We start from the raw sequence: 27,661 nt of genomic DNA, 5'->3' as shown, positions 1-27,661 counted from the left end.
TGATGGTCTATACAAATTAGATAACTTTAGTGTTGATAAGATTTGTAAAATGATAAGTTTATGAACGCTCGTTGTATGTTTTGGACAATCACATGTTTACCAAAAGGCGTCCAAGCTTCGTCTCTTCAATGTATATCAACTGACTGTTACATTTCTCTCTTGTGTCTCCCCTGATGATGTGACTATTACACGAAAGTGCACTTGGGAACTTTTCGTGTTTCATTTTCCCCGTGGACTCATAGGAGTATCTTGATCATGCGCAAAATTGTAATACTTTCCAATATATATATATATATATATATATATATATATATATATATATATATATATATATATATATATATATATGAAATTTAAGTTGGATATCTGTATCGTATTATAAACAGTTGAATGACATTAGCTTCTAGCGCTTTGCAAACTCCAGAAAACCAAATATAATTCCCGAGCAAGTCCTAAAAATTTCGAAACCAAAACAGCCGGGAGTCAAAGGCTCTTTCACAACAAAAAAAAATACACCAGGGCACCTGACACGAAGCAGCTGCAGGAAACGTTCACACGGGTGGGTCGTAGTAACCGATGTACGGGTTCCCTGAAACCCTATCATGCCAATGCTGGAAGTCCTGACGGTCAATACTTGGAAATCCTATCCTAGATTAGGAGCCCACAGCGTACCCTACCTGACGAGCCTAGGATAGGGGTCCACCTGGTACCCTACCTGACGAGCCTTACGGGTAACCCTATCTGACCCTCCTAGGGCAGGAACTCACCAGGTACCTTCCCTTACCAGTCCCAACCCACCGGGTACCCTACCTGACAAGCCCTAAGAGCCCACCGAGTACCCAACCTGCCAGCCCTAGCATACCAGCCTACCAGGTACCCTACCTGACCATTTCTAGGCTACGAACCCAACGGGTACCATACCTAGGCCTACAGGGAACTTCCATATCTCTGAGGACTTCCACAATAATAATGATAATAATAAGAATGATAATAATAATAATAATAATAATAATAATAATAATAATAATAATAATAATAATAATAATAATAACAATAATAATAATGATAGTAATAATAATAATAATAATAATAATAATAATAATAATAATAATGATAATAATGGTCATGGTCTACACGTGACTATGCCTGCGGTCGTGAAGAAGTACATGAAACACTTCTTGTTTTTGAAAAGCAATTGGAGTCCATATTTCCAAGACTTTGGTGTCTGACACTGTTACAGAAATGGTGACTGACCGATATGATAAAGCTCAACTGAAAAGTACAGAGTTTCCAAAGGTGTCTGGATAGTGATCGAGCTAACACATTTCGTCCACAAAAATAGATAGAAAAAAAAATCAGCGCCAGCCTAGTTCTGTACATACTGACGGTCGAAACATAGCTCTGCCATCTTTGCGAGCGGGTTCTGGAACACGATATTCATCTTCAAATCTTCACTATGCAACTGTAGTATTCTGGATGATAAAATCACACTGGAACACGATATTCATCTTGAAATTTTCACTATGAAACTGTAGTATTCTGGATGATAAAATCTCACCTCTCACACCCACGGCTTAAAATAAGTTTCGCAGCGCAAACGATATTTGTGTATAAAATCGAAAGAAAGAGGTCGTATTTCTCAGAAACTCGCGTCTGGGAGACCTTCTAAGGAGAATCTCTAAAAGCTTTCATCATCTGCGGAAAGTTTACAGAAAACTTCGATGGACTGATCAAGTTATAGAAGGCTGTTCAAGTGATGGAACGGGCGGAACTCCGGCGAGCGCCCACGGCACACACACACACACACACACACGTACGCACTAGATGCTCTTTAAATAAAGACATGCTTTTATAAAACACTCGTAACGCATTCGCTGTTTCCTGGAAATCTCCTCGTATATTGTGAGAGGTGGCTTCAAGGCAGACAGACGGCCATCACATAAAATGTAGTCAAGATGTGGCAAGCAGCGCGTTGTGACCATCTGCGTATTGTCGTGAGCAGAGATGCGGAAAGAACCAACGTGCATCGATAGTCGATACACCACAACTTCTTTGCGATGGTATTGGACAGTCGCTCACGTACAAGACGTACACAACACAAGGCCGCCACTCTTCAAAACACGTAGGTGAAGACGTCACAGCAGAGGGACATTGTTACAAATACCCCGATGAAAATAGAGTCAAAAGAACAGCTGAAGACGACGCAATATGACAAATGGACAAACCATAGTTCTTAAACGAACCTTCCGATTAAATCCAATTTCCCTGATTTTCTGCCTGATGAAACGACAAGGGTCGTGGCACTGTCCTGGAGGAGAAACTTTTTAGCAGGTTATGACCGAGGAATCCATAAAAGAAAAGAGAAATTCGTACGAGGAATTAACTGTTATCCTTTCGACCATTCGTTACGCTTCTATATATAACCCTCTGGAGACGAAGGTAACGAGTCACAAGAGGAACACAGAACCAGTCTATATATATATATATATATATATATATATATATATATATATATATATATATATATATATATATATATATATGGAATGAGTAATTTGAAGGTTTGTTGAATGTGTTTGATGATACAGTGGCAGATATAGGGAGTTTTGGTCGAGGTGGTGTACGGAGTGAAAGGGTCAGGGAGAGTGATTTGGTAAACAAAGAGGTAGTAAAAGCTTTGCGGAAGATAAAAGCCGGCAAGGCGGCGGGTTTGGGTGGTAATGCAGTGGAAATCATCAAACAATGGGGTGACTGTCTTGTTGACTGGTTGGTAAGGATATTCAATATATGTATGGCTCATAGTGAAGTGCCTGAGGAAAGGCGGAATGCTTGCATAGTGCCATTGTACAAAGGCAAAGGAGATAAAGGTGAGTGCTCAAATTACAGAGGTATAAGTTTGTTGAGTATTCCTGGGAAATGATATGGGAGGGTATTGATTGAGAGGGTGAAAGCAAGTACAGAGCATCAGATTGGGGAAGAGCAGTGTGGTTTCAGAAATGGTAGAGGATGCGTGGATCAGGTGTTTGCTTTGAAGAATGTATGTGAGAAATACTTAGAAGAACAAATGGATTTGTATGTAGCATTTATGGATCTGGAAAAGTCATACGATAGAGTTCATAGAGATGCTCTGTGGAAGGTATTGAGTATATGGTGTGGGAGGCAAGTTGTTAGAAGCAGTGAAAAGTTTTTATCGAGGATGTAAGGCATGTGTACGTGTAGGAAGAGAGGAAAGTGATTGGTTCTCAGTGGATGTCGGTTTGCAGCAGGGGTGTGTGATGTCTCCATGATTGTTTAATTTGTTTATGGATGGGGTTGTTAGCGAGGTGAATGCAAGAGTTTTGGAGAGAGGGGCAAGTATGCAGTCTGTTGCGGATGAGAGAGCTTGGGAAGTGAGTCAGTTGTTGTTCGCTGATGATACAGCGATGGCGTCTGATTCGGGTGAGAAACTGCAGAAGCTGGTGACTGAATGTGGTAAAGTGTGAAAGAAGAAAGCTGAGTAGATGTGAATAAGAGCAAGGTTATTAGGTACAGTAGGGTTGAGGGACAACTCAACTGGGAGGTGAGTTTGAATTGAGAAAAACTGGAGGAAGTAAAGCGTTTTAGATATCTGGGAGTGGAATTAGCAGTGGATGGAATCATGGAAGCGGAAGTGAGTCACAGGGTGGGGGAGGTGGGCAAAACTTCGAGGAGCGTTGAAAAATGTGTGGAAGGCGAGAACATTATCTCGGATAGCAAAAATGGGTATGTTTGAAGGAATAGTGGTTCCAACAACGTTGTATGGTTGCGAGGCGTGGGCTATGGATAGAGTTGTGCGGAGGAGGGTGGATGTGCTGGAAATGAGATTTTTGAGGACAATATGTGGTGTGAGGTGGTTTGATCGAGTAAGTAATGAAAGGGTAAGAGAGATGTGTGGTAATAAAAAGAGTGTGGTTGAGAGAGCAGAAGAGGGTGTTCTGAAATGGTTTGGTCACATGGAGAGATTGAGTGAGGAAAGATTGACAAACAGGATATATGTGTCGGAGGTGGAGGGAACGAGAAGTGGGAGACCAAATTGGAGGTGGAAGGATGGAGTGAAAAAGATATCGAGCGATCGGGGCCTGAACATGCAGGAGGGAGAAAGGCGTGCAAGGAATAGGGTGAATTGGAACGATGTGGTATGCCGGGGTCGACATGCTGTCAATGGATTGACCAGGGCATGGTTTACCCCACACGATTCACATGCCCTGGTTCAATCCACTGACAGCACGTCGACCCCGGTATACCACACCGTTCCAATTATATATATATATATATATATATATATATATATATATATATATATATATATATATATATATATATATAAGGGAAAACAGGAAATTAGACAACAGTGTCCTCCACCAGGGATACATGAATGAGAAATTCTAAACATTCCGAAATAAACCTCCCGCAGGAATATTGACCCAAGTGTAACAAGGAAGAAAGCACCCCACCTCGGCTCAGAGCCATTGTATCTTCCCACAATGAAAGGAATGTGACTTGCCAGGGATCTTTGTAAGGAGCTGCTGCGTCCTGCCTCGCCTGCTTCTTCCCTTGGTCTTACCAGTTACTCTCATGTACGATGAAAAAAACTGTAACAGCCCAGCGTGCGGCGAGAACATTTCATGGTATTTGATTACCATTGTATGTCATTAACTATTCTTATGGTACAAGGTGGGAGTTTTCCAAACATGGTGCCCATCTCTTAAACGTTCTCAATCATACAAATCTTTAACCTCTTATATGCTGCCCACATTCACATCTCATAAATAACAAATTTATTCCATTCCTCCACAAACGGTATACTTTGAAATTAATTCATAACTCAGTTTATTCCATTCCTCCACAACCCGTATTCTTTAAAAGTAATTCTTTATATGTTTTATAACAAGTTTCTTGCTTTATGTTCGGGCCTCTGGTTGTTCTATCCTTGCATCTTCCGAAGAACTGTTCACTGTGACTACTGTATGTGTTACACCGTCTCTAATGTTGAGTATGTACATACTCACGCATACCGGCCCAAGCCACATTCCCAACTATCAACCAGCCTCAGAGGGAGGATGAACATCTAGTCTGGCTGGGGCCAAGAGACAGCGACCAAGATTCGAACCAGGCCGGGCCTGTGCGTGAATCGTGGTCAAACGTCGCAAACACTGTGTGTGTGTGTGTGTGTGTGTGTGTGTGTGTGTGTGTGTGTGTAGAACTACGAAGTTTAGCCAGGTATATAGTAACGTTTACGTCCTATGAACAATGATATATATCTTCAACATGTACTAGACTTATGAAATTGATGATAACAATGCACTTATTGACGTCCTGGATTGGACGCTACCGCGTGGAATATGTATGTATGACTGTGTGTTTCTTCTTACATGTCTTCCGTTCCCCGCGTTACAAAGGTAGCGCCAGGAACAGACAAAGAGAGCACATTTTCGACGATATCCATTCTCTAGTTGTCATGTGCAATGCGCCGACACCATAGCCCCTTACCCGAATCCAGGCCCCATAGACCTTTCCATGGTTTACCCCAGACGCTTCACATGCCCTGGTTCTGTCCACTGACGGCACGTTGCCCCCGGTATACCACACCGTTCCAATTCACTTTATACTTTGCACACCTTTCTTCCCCCTGTATGTTCAGGCCACGATCGCTCATAATATCTTTCACCCCATCCTTCCACCTCGTTTCGCCCTCCCTCCTCACCCTTTATTTTATTTTTCCTCCACTTTTAACACACACACACACACATATATATATATACATATATATATATATATATATATATATATATATATATATATATATATATATATTTTTTTTTTTTTTTTTTTTTTTTTCAAACTATTCGCCATTTCCCGCGTTAGCGAGGTAGCGTTAAGAACAGAGGACTGGGCCTTTTTTGGAATATCCTCACCTGGCCCCCTCCGGTTCCTTCTTTTGGAAAATTAAAAAAAAAAAACGAGAGGGGAGGATTTCCAGCCCCCCGCTCCCTCCCCTTTTAGTCGCCTTCTACGACACGCAGGGAATACGTGGGAAGTATTCTTTCTCCCCTATCCCCAGGATATATATATATATATATATATATATATATAGGGATTTCATTACTGAGCTCCCTTCTTTTGGCTTTCCGCCACCCAATCATATTTAGCTTTCTCCCTGACTGCTCTATCTCCGACGCTCATCATGGATCTTCCATCAAGGTTCTGTCGACTACTACGCTTCTTCTCCTATCTATCAGCAATTTCCCTTCTTATACTCAGAATCAAATTAACTCATATACTGACGGCTCAACACTGAATTCCTCCACATCCTTCAATTCTGCTTCCTCTTCTCTCACTCGATCTGCATCTCGTTTCGACACAACTTCCCCGATAAACTCAGAGCTGGACATGATATCTCAGTGGGGTAGACGAAATCTGGTCAAGTTTAATGCCTCCAAGACCCAGTTTCTAACTATCTCTTTATCGAAAACTCCTCAACTCTCGTCTCTCCTTTCACGGTTCTGTAATTCCATCTCGACTCGATTAACATACTTGGTATTACTGTAATATCCACTTTCTTGGAAACCCCACAATATAGAAATAGCTAAGTCTGCCTCTAAGAAACTGGCAGTCCCGTTTAGATGTCGAAATGTCTTCTCTTCTGAACAGTTGCTCCGTTTATACAAAGGCTTGATCCGTCCTTGTATGGCGTACTACTCTCACATCTGGGGTGGTTCTAGCTCTGCATCCTTACTGGACAGAGTTGACTTGAAAGCAGTCCGACTTATCAACTGTCCTAAGCTAATTCCCATACTTGACCCCCTTGCCCTACACCGCAGTGTTAGCTCACTTTCCTTCTTCTGTAAGTATTACTTTGCATTTTGCTCCAGAGAGCTGGCTGCTTGTCTCCCTACGTTAGGTAGACCACGCAATACTCGTTAAGCTGCTGCGTCACATGATTACTATGTGGCCGTTGGCAAATCAGTGTGGGCCGTTTTGATACCTGCTTCTCTCGCTGCACGTCGAAGCTTTTGAACTCTCTACCTTCTTACGTCTTTCCTCATAACTTTTACTCTTTCATTAATTTCTCTGGAATACTTTCCACGTATACCCTGCGTGTCATAGGCGACTAAAAAGGGAGGGAGCGGGAGGCTGGAAATCCTCCCCTATCGTTTCTAATTTTCCGAAAGGAACAGAGAAGGGGGCCAAGTGAGGATTTCCCTCAAAGGCTCAGTCCTCTGTTCTTAACACTATCTCACTAACGCGGAAGATGGCGAATAGTATGAAAAAAAATACATACATACATACGTACATACATACATACATACATATATATATATTATCCCTGGGGATGGGGGAGAAAGAATACTTCCCACGTATTCCCTGCGTGTCGTAGAAGGCGACTAAAAGGGAAGGGAGCGGAAGGCTGGAAATCCTCCCCTCTCATTTTTTTTTCTTTTTTTTTTCCCCAAAAGAAGGAACAGAGAAGGGGGCAAGGTGAGGGTATTCCCTCAAAGGCCCAGTCCTCTGTTCTTAACGCTACCTCGCTAATGCGGGAAATGGCAAATAGTATGGAAATGGAATATATATATATATAAGGATCACAATTTTGCGCGTGATCAAGTATATTCCTATGAGTCCACGGGAAAAATGAAACACGGTAAGTTCCCAAGTGCACTTTTGTGTAATAATCACATCATCAGGGGAGATACAAGAAAGAAATATAAGTCAGTTGATATACAACGAGGTAGCCCAAGGAAACAGACGAAAGAATGGCCCATCCCACCCACATGCACATGTATATACATACACGCCCACATATGAACATATACATACCAATACATTTCAACGTATACATACATATACATACAGACATATACATATATACACAAGTACATATTCATACTTGCTGCCCTCATAAATTCCCGTCGCCACCCCTCCACACACGAAATATATTTATAATATCTGTTAAACTTTGTCGCTGTCTCCCGCGTTAGGGAGGTAGCGCAAGGAAACAGACGAAAGAATGGCCCAACCCACCCACAAACACATGTATCTACATACACGCCCACACACTCACATATACATTTCAACGTATACATACATATACATACAGAGACATATACATATATACACATGTACATATTCATACTTGCTGCCCTCAGACATTCCCGGCACCCCTTCCACCCCTCCCCCCGTACGCGCGCGAGGTAGCGCTAGGAAAAGACCACAACGGCCACATTCGTTCACACTCAAGTCTCTGGCTGTCATGTGTAATGCACCAAAACACAGCTCCCTTTCCACATCCAGGCCCAACAAAACTCTCCATAGTTTACCCCCAGACACTTCACATGCCCTGGTTCAATTCACTGACAGCACGTCGATTCCGGTATACCACATCGTTCCAATTCACTCTATTCCTTGCACGCCTTTCACCCTCCTGCATGTTCAGGCCCCGATCGCTCAAAATCTTTTTTACTCCATCCTTCCACCTCCAGTTTGGTCTCCCACTTCTCGTTCCCTCCACCTCTGACACTTATATCCTCTTTGTCAATCTTTCCTCACTCATTCTCTCCATGTGACCAAACCATATATGTATGTATATATATATATATATATATATATATATATATATATATATATATATATATATATATATATATATATTATTATTATCATTATTATTATCATTATCATTTTGCTTTGTCGCTGTCTCCCGCGTTTGCGAGGTAGCGCAAGGAAACAGACGAAAGAAATGGCCCAACCCACCCCCATACACATGTATATACATACTCGTCCACACACGCAAATATACATACCTATACATCTCAATGTACACATATATATATATACACACACAGACACATACATATATAACCATGCACACAATTCACACTGTCTGCCTTTATTCATTCCCATCGCCACCTCGCCACACATGGAATACCATCCCCCTCTCCCCTCATGTGTGCGAGGTAGCACTAGGAAAAGACAACAAAGGCCCTATTCGTTCACACTCAGTCTCTAGCTGTCATGCAATAATGCCCGAAACCACAGCTCCCTTTCCACATCCAGGCCCCACACAACTTTCCATGGTTTACCCAAGACGCTTCACATGCCCTGATTCAATCCACTGACAGCACGTCAACCCCGGTATACCACATCGATCCAATTCACTCTATTCCTTGCCCGCCTTTCACCCTCCTGCATGTTCAGGCCCCGATCACTCAAAATCTTTTTCACTCCATCTTTCCACCTCCAATTTGGTCTCCCTCTTCTCCTCGTTCCCTCCACCTCCGACACATATATCCTCTTGGTCAATCTTTCCTCACTCATTCTCTCCATGTGCCCAAACCATTTCAAAACACCCTCTTCTGCTCTCTCAACCACGCTCTTTTTATTTCCACACATCTCTCTTACTCTTACATTACTTACTCGATCAAACCACCTCACACCACACATTGTTCTCAAACATCTCATTTCCAGCACATCCACCCTCCGGCGCACAACTCTATCCATAGCCCACGCCTCGCAACCATACAACATTGTTGGAACCACTATTCCTTCAAACATACCCATTTTTGCTTTCCGAGATAATGTTCTCGACTTCCACACATTCTTCAAGGCTCCCAGGATTTTCGCCCCCTCCCCCACCCTATGATCCACTTCCGCTTCCATGGTTCCATCCGCTGCCAGATCCACTCCCAGATATCTAAAACACTTCACTTCCTCCAGTTTTTCTCCATTCAAACTTACCTCCCAATTGACTTGGCCCTCAACCCTACTATACCTAATAACCTTGCTCTTATTCACATTTACTCTTAACTTTCTTCTTTCACACACTTTACCAAACTCAGTCACCAGCTTCTGCAGTTTCTCACATGAATCAGCCACCAGCGCTGTATCATCAGCGAACAACAACTGACTCACTTCCCAAGCTCTCTCATCCACAACAGACTTCATTCTTGCTCCTCTTTCCAAAACTCTTGCATTCACCTCCCTAACAACCCCATCCATAAACAAATTAAACAACCATGGAGACATCACACACCCCTGCCGCAAACCTACATTCACTGAGAACCAATCACTTTCCTCTCTTCCTACACGTACACATGCCTTACATCCTCGATAAAAACTTTTCACTGCTTCTAACAACTTGCCTCCCACACCATATATTCTTAATACCTTCCACAGAGCATCTCTATCAGCTCTATCATATGCCTTCTCCAGATCCATAAATGCTACATACAAATCCATTTGCTTTTCTAAGTATTTCTCACATACATTCTTCAAAGCAAACACCTGATCCACACATCCTCTACCACTTCTGAAACCACACTGCTCTTCCCCAATCTGATGCTCTGTACACGCCTTCACCCTCTCAATCAATACCCTCCCACATAATCTACCAGGAATACTCAACAAACTTATACCTCTGTAATTTGAGCACTCACTCTTATCCCCTTTGCCTTTGTACAATGGCACTATGCACGCATTCCGCCAATCCTCATGAGTCATATATACATTAAATAACCTTACCAACCAGTCAATAATACAGTCACCCACTTTTTTAATAGATTCCACTGCAATACCATCCAAACCTGCTGCCTTGCAGGTACATTTTGGAGCATAGTTTGTTCCGTAAATAATACCAAATATACTCTCAAGTGTACAGTGAGACATACGCTTCAGTGTACAATGAGTTACTCTCTCCAGTGCCTAGTAAGCAATGTACTCTCCAGTGTACAATGAGAGACATAGTCTCCAGTGCATAATGACAGGTATACTCTCCAGTGTACAATGAGACATATGCTCCAGGGTACAATGAATCACCTCTCCAGTGTACAAAGACAGACATACTCTCAAGTGTACAATGAAAGACATACTCACTAGAATGTACAACGGGAGACGTACTTTCCAGTGAAAATGAGACATACACTCGTGTACAATGAGAGACGTTCTCTCCAGTATAAATGAAACATACCATCTAGTGTACAATGAAAGAAACAGTTTCCAGTATACAACGAGAGACATACCAGAGAAAGTCAGAAAGACATATTCCCAAATGCACAGTGAGAAACGCACGTACACTGAGAGCATTTTCGCTTCCAGGAACAATACGAAGCATACTAGCCTCAGGCACAGTACGAGCGGCATCTGTACAATGAAAAGATTCTTTTTACCCCCGTGTGTACAGTGTACAGCAGTACCACACTCCTGCCATCACCGCAACACAAGTACCACATCTCTGTACCGTCATCACTGCAACACAAGTAACACATCCCTGTACCGTCATCACTGCAACACAAGTACCACATCCCTGTACCGTCATCACTGCAACACAAGTACCACATCCCTGTATCTGTCATTATCGCAACACTAGTGTATAATTCACAATTTTCTGTCTCCTGTCACGATGGTTCTGCTGAACGACTGCACTTCAAAATGTGCTGAAGAATTGTAATTAATCCTGACTTAATATAATACCATCCAGTACAAGGGAAATGTAGACGTGTGTGAGGAGCAAACCGCATCATTTAAATAGCTGTAATCGTTTTAGTTCCCGAGCAGATATAAGTTGAAAATAGCTACCGCACTTGAACCAACATGATATCAGAACGAAGAACCCAATTCTGGAAGCTGGAGCGAGGTATGTGTACCTCCCTGCAAGGCTTCACGGAAATGGACTCGGGGATATAGCAAGACTAGGACGTGAAGGGTTGCAGTGGGGAGGGACTACTGCGTCCCTCCACCATCATCATCATCATCAGTACAACCAGTTAAGTCCTACAGTACAAGATGTTTGTGGAGACAAATACCCTTGGCGGTGTTACCGGACTCTGTCTGCTCCTGGTAACACCGCGAGTGGAAAATCACCACTGGCGAAGCTCTGTCACTGAAGGGTACAGTCTCGTCTCAGAACTCACACCAGAAGTCTACATTTCCCTGCTACTGTCAGCAGAGCAGCCTGGAGTTGCAGGAAACGTCAGAGAGCTCTCGGGTGTGTTACACAGTGACTCTCATAGAAAATGGTCCGGGGGTAATGAGTAATAAACCTAAACCAAATTAAAAAGCCTTTGGCTTACATAACTGGCTGTAGACACGACAGAGTCGGTGATCACTTGATGATGATGAACGTATGACCCGCGCGTCCTGACTGCCTCTCCTGGTGGGTGAGACGTTCCGTGGAGGACCTTGTCTTCACGACACTGGTTTCATATCATCTCTGGCTCCCCTTCGTGCCGGTCTAATGACCTTTCTCATTGGCCGCTGGCCGTAAAACCCAACTAACAACAACGACAACAAAACAGTTAACTGGAACTGCCAATAAGAAGACAGGTCAGTTTCGGTGAAATTGAGCACACACTTCCCTCTGTCTGGACGATTCGAACTGACCCATTCACAACTGCTGGACTAAGTAACGAGTGAAGGACTTCAACGAGGAGGTGGGGTGGTACAGTGAGGTACGCCAGTGAAGAGTGGTAGTGAGTGTGGTAATAATGAGGTAGTGTGAGGTACGCCAGAAAGGATGGGGGGAGGGGGACTGTAAGGACCCCCAGTAAGGTGGCCTTGTGAGGCACCCCAGAGAGGGGGGCGGGGGGGGGAGACCTAGTGGAGTCTTCTGGGGGGGTCTTGACGCCCCCCCCCCCCCCCACAGCCCAGGTTGGGGCCTTAGCTGGTATTCTGAATTTTTGCCAATGAGGCGGGATATTCTACGGGACCCCCAGTGAGTCAAGGACAGACCATAGGAGACCTGACGATCCATGATGAAGTTATGTGCTGCAAGATGGTAGTAGTCAACCAGAAGCCATCTGGCAAAAAAAAAAGAAAGAAAAAAAAAAAAAAAAAACTCCCTCCAGCACAGCCACATCTAGGGGGTAAAGCACGGTGTACTGCCACGGATATTCTATAGGAAAGCTTGAACGGGAAAAGTTCTCTTCTGTGGCTGCAGCGGGGGGGGGGGGGGGGGGGGGTAACGTGGGCAAAGCTGAAAGACGGGGGAAAAAACCGGTTGAACCAGAAAACCATAAATGTAAACATTGATGCTCTTGGTCAAAGCGTATCTAATGATAAAAGATATCATGGAAGTATGTATGTACCAAGGCTTTGATATGAAGGTATTAATAATAACCTTCCCAGTTGACAACATGTGGTTGGAGACAGATGCCAGTGATCTACCACTGTACCAACCGTTGTAGATCAGGTTGCTGCTGCTCCACACCTGCCTCCTGGACTGTGATGTAGCCAGGTTATCCAGGGACTTACTACCACAGTAAGAGACGACCTCCCCCCAGTCCCTGTATACCTGCGGGAGGCGGTGACACGCGCCCAGCGGGCGGGAGCACGGCTCACGCACGCCCACTCTTGACGACCGCATTATGACTGAGGGGTAGGTAGGTACTCCACCTCAAGCGCCATCCATGATACAGCACTCCACCTCAAGCGCCATCCATGATAAGCACTCCACCTCAAGCACCATCCATGACTCGTGCTCCACCTCAAGCGCCATCCATGATACGCACTCCACCTCAAGCGCCATCCATGACACGTGCTCTACCTCAAGCGCCACCTTTGACATAAACAGGCGTTGGCGACTGCCCCAGCCTCAGGTTACACTGTGAGTTCCAACGTTGAACTCTCACATGGCTGTACAAACTGGACTACTGGGAACTCAGACAACGTCTCACTTTAACAGTATATCATCGTTGCTCTGATACTGGAAGTAGCGCCGTCTTACAGCTGAAGGAACTGGCGGAGGTAAGGGCATATGAGACAATTATAAATATAAACATAAATATTTATAATATCCCTGGGGATAAGGGAGAAAGAATACTTCCCACGCATTCCCCAAGTGTCGTAGAAGGCGACTAAAGGGGACGGGAGCAGGGGGGGGGGAGGGTTGAAACCCTTCCCTCCTTGTATTTTAACTTTCTAAAATGGGAAACAGAAGGAGTCACGCGGGGAGTGCTCATCCTCCTCGAAGGCTCAGATTGGGGTGTCTAAATGTGTGTGGATGTAACCAAGATGAGAAAAAAGGAGAGATAGGTAGTATGTTCGAGGAAAGGAACCTGGATGTTTTGGCTGTGAGTGAAACGAAGCTCAAGGGTAAATGGGAAGAGTGGCTTGGTAATGTTTTGGGAGTAAAGTCAGGGGTTGGTGAGAGGACAAGAGCTAAGTAAGGAGTAGCACTACTCCGGAAACAGGAGTTGTGGGAGTATGTGATAGAGTGTAAGAAAGTAAACTCTAGATTGATATGGGTAAAACTGTGTGGATGGAGAGAGAGATGGGTGATTATTGGGGGCTAAGCACTTGGTCATGAGAAGAAAGATCATGAGAGGCAAGTGTTTTGGGAGCAGCTGAGTGAACGTGTTAGCAGTTTTGATGCACAAGACAGGGTTATGGTGATGGCTGATTTGAATGCAAAGATGAGTAATGTGGCAGGTTCAGGGAATAACTGATGTACATTGGGTGTTCAGTGTTGTAAATGGAAATGGTGAAGAGCTTGTACATTTGCATGCTGAAAAAAGACTGGTGATTGGGAACACCTGGTTTAAAAAAAGAGATATACATAAGTATACGTATGTAAGTAGGAGAGATGGCCAGAGAGCGTTATTGGATTATGTTTTAATTGATAAGCGCGTGAAAGAGAGACTTATGGATGATAATGTGCTGAGAGGTGCAACTGGAGGGATGTCTGATCATTATCTTGTGTAGGGGAAGGAAGATTTGTAGAGGTTTTCAGAAAAGAAGAGAGAATGTTGAGGTGAAGAGAGTGGTGATAGTAAGTGAGCTTGGGAAGACTTGTGTGAGGAAGTATCAGGAGAGACTGAGTACAGAATGGAAAAAGGTGAGAGCAAAGGACATAAGGGGAGTGGAGGAGGAATGGGATGTATTTAGGGAAGCAGTGATGGCTTGCGCAAAAGATGCTTGTAGCATGAGAAGCGTGGGAGGCGGGCACATTAGAAAGGGTAGAGTGGTGGGATGAAGAAGTAAGATTATTAGTGAAAGAGAAGAGAGAGGCATTTGGACGAGTTTTGCAAGGAAATAGTGCAAAGGACGGGGAGATGTATGAAAGAAAAAAGCAGAAGGTCAAGAGAAAGATGCAACAGGTGAAAAAAAGGGCAAATGAGAGTTGAGCTGAGAGAGTATCATTAATTTTAGGGAGAATAAAAAGATGTTTTTGGAAGGAGGTAAATCAAAAGCGTAAGACAAGAGAACAAATGGGAACATCGGTAAAGGGGGATAATGGGGAGGTAATAACAAGTAGTGGTGATGTGAGAAGGAGATGGAGTGAGTATTTTGAAGGTTTATTGAATGTGTTTGATGACAGAGTGGCAGATATAGGGTGTTTTGGTCGAGGTGGTGGGCGAAACGAGAGAGTCAGGGAGAATGATTTGGTAAACAAAGTAGAGGTAGTGAAAGCTTTGCGGAAGATGAAAGCCGGCAAGGCGGCGGCTTTGGATGGTATTGCAGTGGAATTTATTTAAAAAGGAGGGGGGGACTGTGTTGTTCAGTGGTTGCTGAGGATATTCAATTTATGTATGACTCATGGTGAGGTGCCTGAGGATTTGCGGAATGTATGCATAGTGCCTTTCTACAAAGGCAAAGGGGATAAAGGTGAGTGCTCAAATTACAGAGGTATAAGTTTGTTGAGTATTCCTGGGAAATTAAATGGGAGGGTATGGATTGAGAGGGTGAAGGCATGTACAGAGACATCAGATTAGGGAAGAGTGATGGTCGGTCTGCGGCAGGGGTGTCTGATGTCACCATGGTTGTTTAATTTGTTTATGGATGGGGAGGTTAGGGAGATAAATGCGAGACTTTTGGGGATAGGTGCGAGTACGCAGTCTGTTGGGGATGAGAGGGGCTAGGAACTGAGTCGGTTATTGTTTGCCGATGATACAGCGCTGGTGGCTGATTCAAATGAGAAACTGCACAAGTTGGTGACCGAGTTTGTAAGAGTGTATGAAAGGAGAAAGTTGAGAGCAAATGTGAATATCAAGAATGTTATTCAGATCAGCAGGGTTGAATGGAGAAAAATCAGAGGAAGTGAAGTGTTTTTAATATCTCGGAATGGACTTGGCAACGAATGGAACCACAGCAGCGAAAGTGAATCATAGGGTGGGGGAGGGGGCGAAGGTTCCGGGAACAATGAGTAATGTGTGGAAGAGAGAACATTATCTCGGAGAGCAAAAATAGGGTATGTTTGAAGGATTAGTAGTTCCAACATTGTCATATCGTTGCGAGATGTGGGCTATACATAGGGTTGTGCGGAGTAGGGTTGATGTGTTGGAAATGAAATGTTTGAGGACAATATGTGGTGTGAGGTGGTTTGATCGAGTAAGTAATGAAAGGATAAGAGAGATGTGTGGTAATAAAAAGAGTGTGGTTGAGAGAGCAGAGAGGATCTGTTAAAATGATTCGGATATATGGAGAGAATGAGTGAGGAAAGGCTGACAAAGAGGACATAAGTATCAGAGGTAGAGGTAACAAGGAGAAACGGAAGACCATATTGGAGGTGGACGGATGGAGTGAAAAAAGATTTTTAAAGATCTGGGACTGAACATGCAGGACGGTGGTGAGAGGCGTGCAAAAAATAGAGTGAACTGGAACGATGTGGCATACTGGGGCCGACGTGCTGTCAATGGACTGAACAGGTCATGTGAAACGTCCGGGGCAAACCATGGAAAGGTCTGTGGGGCCTGGATGTGGATAGAGAGCAGTGGTTTCGGTGCAATACACATGACAGCTAGAGACTGAGTGTGAGCGGATGTGGCCTCTTTTCGTCTGTTTCCTGGCGCTCCCTCGCTGGTGCAAGGGGTGGCGATGTTGTTTCCTGTGGGGCGGGGTGGCGTTGGATATGGATGAAGGTGAGCAAGTATGAATATGTACATGTGTGTATATATATATATGTATGTATATATACGTGTATGTGCGTGCATTCATATATGTGCGTATATGAGGACATCGGTCTTTCTTTGTTTCCTGGCGATATCTCGCTAACTGGGAAACGGCGATTAAGTACATTAAATAAATATACAAATCATATATATATATATATATATATATATATATATATATATATATATATATATATATATATATCATCCCTGGGGATAGGGGAGAAAGAATACTTCCCACGTATTCCCTGCGTGTCGCAGAAGGCGACTAAAAGGGAAGAGAGCGGGGGGCTGGAAATCCTCCCCTCTCATTTTTTTTTCAATTTTCCAAAAGAAGGAACAGAGAAGGGGGCCAGGTGAGGATATTCCCTCAAAGGCCCAGTCCTCTGTTCTTAACGCTACCTCGCTAATGCGGGAAATGGTGAATAGTATGAAAGAAAAGATATATATATGTGTGTGTGTGTGTGTGTGTGTGTGTGTGTGTGTGTGTGTGTGTGTGTGTGTACCCGTCTTTATTGTTATATTTCACAATTACAATTTCCAGATTAAAGATTCGCTGACTATTTCTGCAGTTGCTGCCAGTGAAGTTGTGTGAGTGGCACCCCAGCCCGGGCAACATCCTCTCAGTAATTAGATTCTCATCACTGAAAATGTGTGAAATACTTTTACATTATCAGTCAAGTCCTCTCCAGATGACGCTCCCATTATCTGGCCTGCAGGTTACTGGTTCAATCTGGTCTGACCCTCCCGCAGGAGTCTGTAATATTCTCTCCCTAACATACGGGGATATGGTTTGGTATTAGGAATAAAGCAATGCCCTAAAAAATGTATCGTAAATATCCAGAGTGTAGGAGCTGATGCCTTGCTGTACATAACTGCGAGAATTATATGTCATTATAATGCACCTTAAAACACCTCCGCTCGGCTGATCTTTACATCAGAATATGCTGCCAGGAAATCACCGTTACAATGGAGCCTAAAACTGGCCGGCATTGCATTTTTAAACGCAGTTCAAGGGTCTCTGTGTTCCCCTGGTGGTGACGCTGAAGGTCGGGTCATGATACATCCTGCTGATGGCTGGTCAGCGGAGCCATAACATGATGCAGGGAGTCGGGCATGACGCAGTGCAGGTTTGTTTACATAATGGTACGGGAGAAGCCGAACTCGGGAAAGCCATCTTATGATACGACTGAAATTTTGAGCGTGGTGATCCAGATAGTGTTGTCTCTATAAAGAATTATCAACCCACACATGCCATGGCACAAGTGACTCTAAATGGACACAAGTAACAGCTAACCACATGACAATGTGTGGTGTACATAATGTATTTAAAATTAGGAAGCAGCAGCATTTCCTGCCTCCATGGCAGATAACTCTCTTTGACGTCACTACACCAACTTAACCACCCAAGAAACTAATTACTTACCATCTTCACCTTCCACACTTGGCCAAGACCAGCGGTCATGAACATATACAGAAACTCTAGACTGAACACAACACAGCCCAGTGCATCATCTGTACTGATGGTTCTCACGACCCTGCCACTGTGAGGGCAGGTAAAGCTGCCATTGTGATCCAGCCACAATGGTATCACATTACAGAAAAATGTTAGTATAAACAAGTTGGCATCTACTCTACACTCTGAATTGTTCGCCACACTTATCGCTCTTGAGCAGGTAGAAATCACTGCCACGGACAGTTTAATTATCCGTGATTCTTTATCTTCACCACTTGCCCTTAACACCAACCACGAGATCAGAATGTAACATGCTGGTCTCTGAAGCCAGACACAAATATTCAGACATTATTGTTCATAGGATTCAAATCAAATTGTTATGGATTCCCTCTCATACAGGCCTCCGTGAGTTGAAAACAACATTGGGTTGTCCATTAAAAACCTCAAAACTGTAATCAGAAAGGAACTAACTGACCTCTCTCTAAAGCACGAAGACGACTTTTTCATCACAGTCAACTGTGTAAAGTAAAACATGTATATGGAAAAAGTAATAAGATCAGCAGATTACATGTACGTGCTAGACTAAGGATAGGCTATAGGTTTTATTGGCGCTTTGGCCCATCTGGAGATGTTAATCATGTGAATTGTAAAGTTTGTGGCCACATATCTGGTCATAAACTAGAACATTGTGTCTTAGAATTTGAAAAAATAGAGACGTGTAGGGACAAAGCTAAACGAAACCTGCAAGAAATGTAACAACGCCTTATTGTTAACAATAAGATACCTGAAATTTTAAGTTTGTATCCACTTCTTGCATCTAGTCAGTAAAATTTACCATATGAAACTATGTAATGCATGTACTGAAACACCTGCAATGAGTTGTAACATGTATCAACCCAGTGGGTCCTGAGTAAGAGCCTTTGTGACCCCTGTAATCCTTATGCGCTACCGCTCACAGGATGAGCACGGGGTGCACAATAAACTTGCCAGGGTTACCAACACAAATCCAATCAATAGTAAGGATGGGGGCTGTGTGCTGGTAATGGAGGCCTGACGAAAAGACACAAGGATACATGGCGTCAGATATAACGTCTCAGTACAAACTGTGCACAAGCAAGACAGTAGTAGAGCACAAAAATAATATCTGCTTTACAACAACTTCAAGAAACCCAATAAAACTTACTTGTGATATCTATCATCTTAATGATAGATTTTTTTGGCCTATAAATACTTAAGCACAAAGGAACTACCACTGGTTAAACAGCGTTCTCTAAGTTGGCTTGGGCCACGCGTCATAGATTTTGCTTATACCGTATCTTAAGCAGTTCGTCACTGGCTGAGTTATGCTGTAAGACCTTTTCAATAATTTCTAAAAAAAAAAAAAAAAAAAAAAAATAGATAACGAACCAAGGGATTCCTTTCATTCATCGATCCATTTCGCCAAGGGAAAACTATAGTTTACAATAACAATTACATACTTATGTTGATAAATGCAGCTACAATAATAGCATTTCTTAAAGATTGACTTACTAGAAGAAAATAACGAAGAGTAGTATGGTGTATATATGTATATATATATATATATATATATATATATATATATATATATATATATATATGCTTTCCGAGATAATGTTCTCGACTTCCACACATTCTTCAAGGCTCCCAGGATTTTCGCCCCCTCCCCCACCCTATGATCCATTTCCGCTTCCATGGTTCCATCCGCTGCCAGATCCAATCCCAGATATCTAAAACACTTTACTTCCTCCAGTTTTTCTCCATTCAAACTTACCTCCCAACTGACTTGACCCTCAACCCTACTGTACCTAATTACCTTGCTCTTATTCACATTTACTCTTAACTTTCTTCTTTCACACACTTTACCAAACTCAGTCACCAGCTTCTGCAGTTTCTCACATGAATCAGCCACCAGTGCTGTATCATCAGCGAACAACAACTGACTCACTTCCCAAGCTCTCTTATCCCCAACAGACTTCATACTTGCCCCTCTTTCCAAAACTCTTGCATTCACCTCCCTAACAACCCCATCCATAAACAAATTAAACAACCATGGAGACATCACACACCCCTGCCGCAAACCTACATTCACTGAGAACCAATCACTTTCCTCTCTTCCTACACGTACACATGCCTTACATCCTCGATAAAAACTATTCACTGCTTCTAACAACTTGCCTCCCACACCATATATTCTTAATACCTTCCACAGAGCATCTCTATCAGCTCTATCATATGCCTTCTCCAGATCCATAAATGCTACATACAAATCCATTTGCTTTTCTAAGTATTTCTCACATACATTCTTCAAAGCAAACACCTGATCCACACATCCTCTACCACTTCTGAAACCACACTGCTCTTCCCCAATCTGATGCTCTGTACATGCCTTCACCCTCTCAATCAATACCCTCCCATATAATTTACCAGGAATACTCAACAAACTTATACCTCTGTAATCTGAGCACTCACTCTTATCCCCTTTGCCTTTGTACAAAGGCACTATGCACGCATTCCGCCAATCTTCAGGCACCTCACCATGAGTCATACATACATTAAATAACCTTACCAACCAATCAATAATACAGTCACCCCCTTTTTTAATAAATTCCACTGCAATACCATCCAAACCTGCTGCCTTGCCGGCTTTCATCTTCCGCAAAGCTTTTACTACCTCTTCTCTGTTTACCAAATCATTTTCCCTAACCCTCTCACTTTGCACACCACCTCGACCAAAACACCCTATATCTGCCACTCTATCATCAAACACATTCAACAAACCTTCAAAATACTCACTCCATCTCCTTCTTACATCACCACTACTTGTTATCACCTCCTCATTTGCGCCCTTCACTGAAGTTCCCATTTGCTCCCTTGTCTTACGCACTTTATTTACCTCCTTCCAGAACATCTTTTTATTCTCCCTAAAATTTAATGACACTCTCTCACCCCAACTCTCATTTGCCCTCTTTTTCACCTCTTGCACCTTTCTCTTGACCTCCTGTCTCTTTCTTTTATACATCTCCCACTCAATTGCATATATATATATATATATATATATATATATATATATATATATATATATATATATATATATATATATATATAAACTGAATTTCTGGGGAACTGTAACTAGAGCTGCAGCTGCCACAAGGATCAGTCCCTTTAATGAAGTATTCCAATGATGTACAACTAAATCTATACAAGTCTGTCATTTCTGACGATACAAAAATACGAAGTGGGTTAACAGTTGTACGAGAGCTAATAGGGAAATCCGGTATTCACAATGGTTCACATGTGACAACTATAACATTCAGCAGATACAGACACGGTGATGCAGTTTGGAAAATGACCAATAGATATGAATTCATTTCGTGTGGATAAGCGCCTTGCGTGGTTCAACAAGAGGATCAGGGAATTACTGTCTAACGGGGTGAGTATGACCAAGAAAAATACAACTTTAAAATACGAAGTATCAACAATAAATGGTTAAGAACTGCACAAACTATTAATCCTCTGTTTAGAATGAAATGGCAAAAAATATCATGTAGTTTCCCCTGTTAATAACACAAACGATCATGAAAATGAATGCTCAGAGTTACACATGTACAACGCGGTGAGTTGGCAAGGCAATGGTGGCAGTTGAGGTTCAAACTTTTGTCCCGTTGTAGCGTGGATGATTCTGTGGTCATACAACATTTATCATAAATCTAATTAGATCTGAAATATTTCAAAACTTGATGTGATAAATCAGTATTATTTCCAAATCAGAACAAAGACTTAAATTGTTATCATGTAGCTTAAATTTACCAGCACAAGTCCATGAAAAATAAAAAAAAAAAAAAAAAAAAAAAAATATATATATATATATATATATATATATATATATATATATATATATATATATATATTAAATGCGATATTAAATGATGCCATCTTCACATATCAGAACCAAAATTCTGAACTTTATGGCTCGTAAATACAATTACTAAATGAGTAATATATTATTCAATGAACAGCTAATCAACATAAACAATACCAATAAACCGCGATTCATATGTTACAGCAGCTACCGCTTAAAATGCCAGTACAAACTTGTTTTAATACATTCACATAAATACAGCTAATCAACATGAACAAAGAACACGCCAGAATAACACAATTCATTACCTAGCTTATGTGGGCTTTATATAAGCTTGAAAGCTTTATGAATGCTTCATTCAGCACAGTAGCTGGCCTATGTGGACTTTCTATAGGACTGAAAGCTTTATGAATGCTTCCTTCAGCACAGTAGTTGGCCTATGTGGACTTTCTATACGACTGAATGCTTTATGAATGCTTCCTTCAGCACAGTGTCAAGTTAGAATGGCAAACAAAGCACCTCTGATACTTGAGTGGTCCACAGAACAAGTGTTTTGGTTCAGCATTATGTCATCATGTGTGGCCCACTTATAAGAACAAGCTCAGGAGGGTCATATGTCCGTGGACCTCCGTGGTGTAGCGGTCCTGATCATGATGCATTCACTATCCGCCCAGGGTCGAGCGCATAGGTTCGAATCCTGGTTGTAACGGTCGGTCCACAGTCAACCCAGCCGTTCATTCACCCCGAGGGGTTGGTTGATGAAATGCGTTAATGAAATGGCCTTAATTAGGGCCTCAAAAACCCGCGCCATCTCAGCTAACATAAAAAGAATTAAAAAAAATCACTCGAGAGTGTGATTACATTTCCGGGACCATAAAAAAGCTCTGTATGTAAATATTTGCTATGAAAATTCCCAGTCAAGAAACTGAACATAATAAAAGATTTAAAGCAAATTTTCTACATTTCTAATAGATGTAGCTTAGCCACGGTATCAAAGTTAAAAAAAAAAAAGTTAAAAATTACAAAGCTTTCCAAAAGTCATGACTGTGTTACTTTTTTCTAATGTTTAATTGTTACAGTAAAACACTGCACAATGACAAGAGGATCTAATGTCTTAAAGCTCAGCTTACTGTGAACGGATAAGAAACATCAACTGGAGTCTAATGATACGATTTCGGTCATCAAACTCGCCCAAGTAATGGTTCAACTTGCCCAAGTCGGCGTTAAAACAAATTTGAAAGTTAATGAGCAGAAGCCAACTGCTGCCCACACAGCAGCCAGAGGTCAGAACAAATACCATACTGATCAGCAATGATTCGTAGGACATATTTGGTAATAATGAAATAATTTGTAATATTGTGTTTACAGAGGGGCGGGCTCTATGGTAATTTTTCTTTTGTTTTGGGGAGGAGTGAAATCACCTTCGATACAATTTTCTATGCACACAGGTTAAAACTTACAGGAATAAGGTTTCTTCACTATGTGGGTACTTGTTTTCGAAAAAGGGTACCGTCATATATAAAGCTGCCACCCTAATGCATTACGATAAATTCCAACACCTTTAAAAAAATATCTACACTATTTCCACCCTGTGAGCTACCATTATTTACGTATGAGAAATATAATCTTTCGATTGGCCACTGGGTCTTCTTGTACATATATGCTTTATAAAGCGAACAAAGACCCAAGAGCCTTTTTGAATATAAAGCACAACCTATATAAAGATCCTGCTAGGCTACTATACCTCAATAAAGGCAACAACAATTAGAAATAACAATAGCCCCAAAAAAAGATTTCTCAAAAAAAAGCCAAAAGCAAGTACGTCCTTACAAACAGGTTACACTATCGTTTACCCAAAACACAATTCAAAAACTCAAAACCACACTAGAAACTGAGACGATATGCCTCCCAATCTTCAAAATCATGTACTAAAGGTTGAAGGGCTTCATTCCCATTTAATAATCATCAATGCAAAATACAAATTAAAAAAATCGGACTTACCTCACGATGAATCCAAGATAGGAACGACGACCAGAATGATTAAGAAACATGTGGAAAACTACAAAATGCCAGACACATCAAGTATGTGGGTGTACCTCATGACATACTGCACTACTGTGGGTGCACCTCATGACATATTATACCACTGTGGAAGCACCTCATGAAACATACCATTGCCCCTGTGAGCGCAGCACTTCATGACACATACTGCACACTGTGGGTGTACCTCATGACACATACTGCACTACTGTGGATGCACCTCATGACATAATACACCACTGTGGAAGCAACTCATGAAACATACCATTGCCACTGTGAGCGCGGCACTTCATGACACATACTGTACCATTGTGGGTGCACCTCATGACACTGTACTAATGTGAGTGCACTTCATGACACATACCGTAATAGTCTTTCATTTTTTGTCTGTACACTTTGAAATGGTTACTCTATCTAGCGTAATGTGATGCAGAACCTATAAAACCTTATCTTGCAACCTAATAATGCATAACTTCTGACACTTACCTTACTATAATGTTCCATTTTTCCTTTCTTTCACATGCTAACAAATTTATAAGGACGCAAAACTGGCAACAAAGTCTAACCTAATGTGTCACTTGCTACTGTTATTCAGTCTACAACAATTCATATCACCATACAAACCTTAACAAATCTGACAATGACCTCATTTTTGTTTGTCATATGTAATCCACAATAGGTATACAAATAATTAGTACTCCTTAAGGTGTTGCATCTAACCTAATCAGGCCTGGAAAGTGAAGCCAAGACACCCTGTGTACACCCACATACTTGAGACATGTGCCCTGGAACCGTTGCTTAAATGAAGGTGGCTTTGGTATTTTTAGTTTACTCGCCAAGGAGTTATGACAATTCTGCTGGGCGCAACCGATAGACAAAAATATATAAATATCAGCTCGTAAATGAATATTATGAGAGATATTCAAATCAAAGAAATATTTCGTAAATTCTGTGGGGAGTAAACTTAAAACACTAAAATCCCTTTCAATTTCATGAAATAATAATAATCTTACTGCAAGATAATAATATACATAGGTTATCATTAATCCCAACAAATTTATAGCGTTAGACGATTCACTGAGTTGGTGCAAATGAAAATTGACAATTACAAAGTTGATTTGATCAGCCAAGCTATCAGACGTGGTAGTGCATCGTAGTTTTCCGCAAGTTTAATCATCCTAACTTACCGTATTATGGCAGGAGTTGGCTGCCTCAGCTGCTGGGCTCGGGACGTCGACCTTAACACCGTCAGTGGCGACCATCTTGCAACTTCTACACCAAACTTTCGTTTAAAAGTAATATATATAACTTTGATAACCTTCATGTCAACACGGACGGATTCCTCGCCATAGAGCTGTCACTACAATTTCACCAGTTACTTCCACACGTCCTGTCGATCGTTACGGTTTCCCTGCTCACTCCTTCGAAAGCTGTTCTTAAATAACTGGCTGAAAATTATAATTATTTGACGTTTAGTCTTTACCTTAGTCCAGACAAGGGCACGACGCTACCGATAAATCACTACACAGGTAATTAACTGAAAATTCTTTACGATAATGGGGTAATTTTCATATATTTCGTCAATCGTCACTGCACTGCACCAAACATACTAAACCTGTTGTTTATGTGAAGTTTTGTGTCCATAATATAATAAAGACTGGAATACAACGGTCATTACTGAGATATCAAAGGTGATGATTAGGATCGAGAACGCTGGCAATGAGCTGTAGTTGAAGTTCAGCCATCGTCCGCTTAAGGCGCTTACGTCAGTGATCATACGTCAGTAAGTATCGTTCCTACATGGTACATAGCGTCCCTTACTTCTATCTAAACGCAAACGCTTTAGAAATGATGATGGGACGATAATAACATCATAATGCACTAACGCAGACGACGCCTACCAGTTCGTGCATTACATACGCCGACTGCATACTTATAGTCACGTGAATAGCAATTATCAGGTGTCATTACAATTAGTGTATAAACACACCAATATAACTTTTCCCTGTGTGTTCATACGGCTATGTTTCTAGTTACCAGATTTTACTCATTTCTCTGAATATAATGTGGACTTACTACTTTTGGATGGTATTAGAATCCATATATCTTAAAAGTTGGATTCAATCGCAAAAATTAACCCGGAATATGTGGTTGTAACGTTTATGTCTCGCTCGTTTTCGTTTTATTTATAGTGTAAACCTGACATCAACATTAACCTCCAGTGTGCATGTCCAATGAGTATTTCTTCATAATGATGACTTTTACGTGACTAGAAATATATTGTAAAAAGTTCATTTGATATATACGTGTGAGATGCACAACCCAAAGTTTGATTTAGAGACAATAGGAAGTTTGAGAAGAAAATTCATAATGAAAGACTTGATTGAAAGTACAGTAATATGGACCACATATTACTTAATAGCTGAAGAACACGTTGATAGGCGGTCTAAAGACCAAACACCCAACCAGCCTGGTTATTCCATATTGAGAGAGAGAGAGAGAGAGAGAGAGAGAGAGAGAGAGAGAGAGAGAGAGAGAGAGAGAGAGAGAGAGAGAGAGAGAGAGAGAGAGAGAGAGTAATATCAACACACCACAGGTTAATATTGGTGTGTAGTTATTTACGCAGATGTGGTCCACCTCTCCTAAAGCCTCACATTTCTAGGATAAACACGGGGTCAAGGGGGAGAACACCTTAAAGGTCATCCTTGCATCTGCAACCACGGGGATTCTCGACCATCATGTACGTATATCATAAGAACCCCCCCCCCCCAATCGCCGGGGATAAAATCGATGTCGCTTAGGGTCGCTGTGCAAGCGCAAATACCTGAATTTTCGGCCGTAGGAGAAGAGTTTCGAGTCATATAGGCCCTAATACCTCTCGGAAAGCCGGGCAATGTTGAGGTTTACTCCGGCACGGCTTATGGTGTCCTCGATCGTACGATATATATTAGTTATTATCACGTTGACCTTGAGCGTGTGTCTGAGGGCGAGATCTTCTCCTTTGAGATGTATTAAAACTGTATCAGCTTCACGCATGACGTATGTACGATGTCTTCACTGCTGCTACATGATCTTACAGACGATATTATCCGCTGTTGTTTCACATCTTTTTTACGATTGTTTTAGCTTCTGCTTCTTAAATTTCTTGATAACTCTACCCGTTTTGAAGGCTTCATTTATACGACAAACGCACAATACTTCGGCAAGTTGTTCCGATGTAGGTTGAGCTACAATTGTACATTGTTCCGTCTGCCGCCAACACATTGTGTGCGCTACGCTACCATCATCGCCATGTTAGCCTAGTACGATGGTTCCGCTCGCTGTATCACGACAAATGTTGCTGTTTAGAGAAAGACACAAACGTGTCACTTTTCTTACAAGTATGTC

The 27,661-nt window shown here is 42.0% G+C and overlaps 1 protein-coding gene across 1 annotated transcript in view; it reads right to left on the bottom strand.

The window, feature by feature from the left end:
* Positions 1-25,858, bottom strand: part of LOC139750309 (coiled-coil domain-containing protein 39-like) — a 512,953-nt gene extending 487,095 nt beyond the window's left edge. Inside the window, exon 1 of the mRNA XM_071664954.1 lies at positions 25,462-25,858. The gene's annotated coding sequence lies outside the window, so the exon portion shown is untranslated. The remainder of the gene's footprint in view (positions 1-25,461) is intronic.
* Positions 25,859-27,661: the final 1,803 nt, after the last annotated feature.

This window comes from Panulirus ornatus, chromosome 9 (genome assembly GCF_036320965.1).
Source record: "Panulirus ornatus isolate Po-2019 chromosome 9, ASM3632096v1, whole genome shotgun sequence".
Lineage (NCBI taxonomy): Eukaryota > Metazoa > Arthropoda > Malacostraca > Decapoda > Palinuridae > Panulirus > Panulirus ornatus.
The sequence above is the reverse complement of the archived record's forward strand: the minus strand, read 5'-3'. Positions and strand labels throughout refer to the sequence as shown.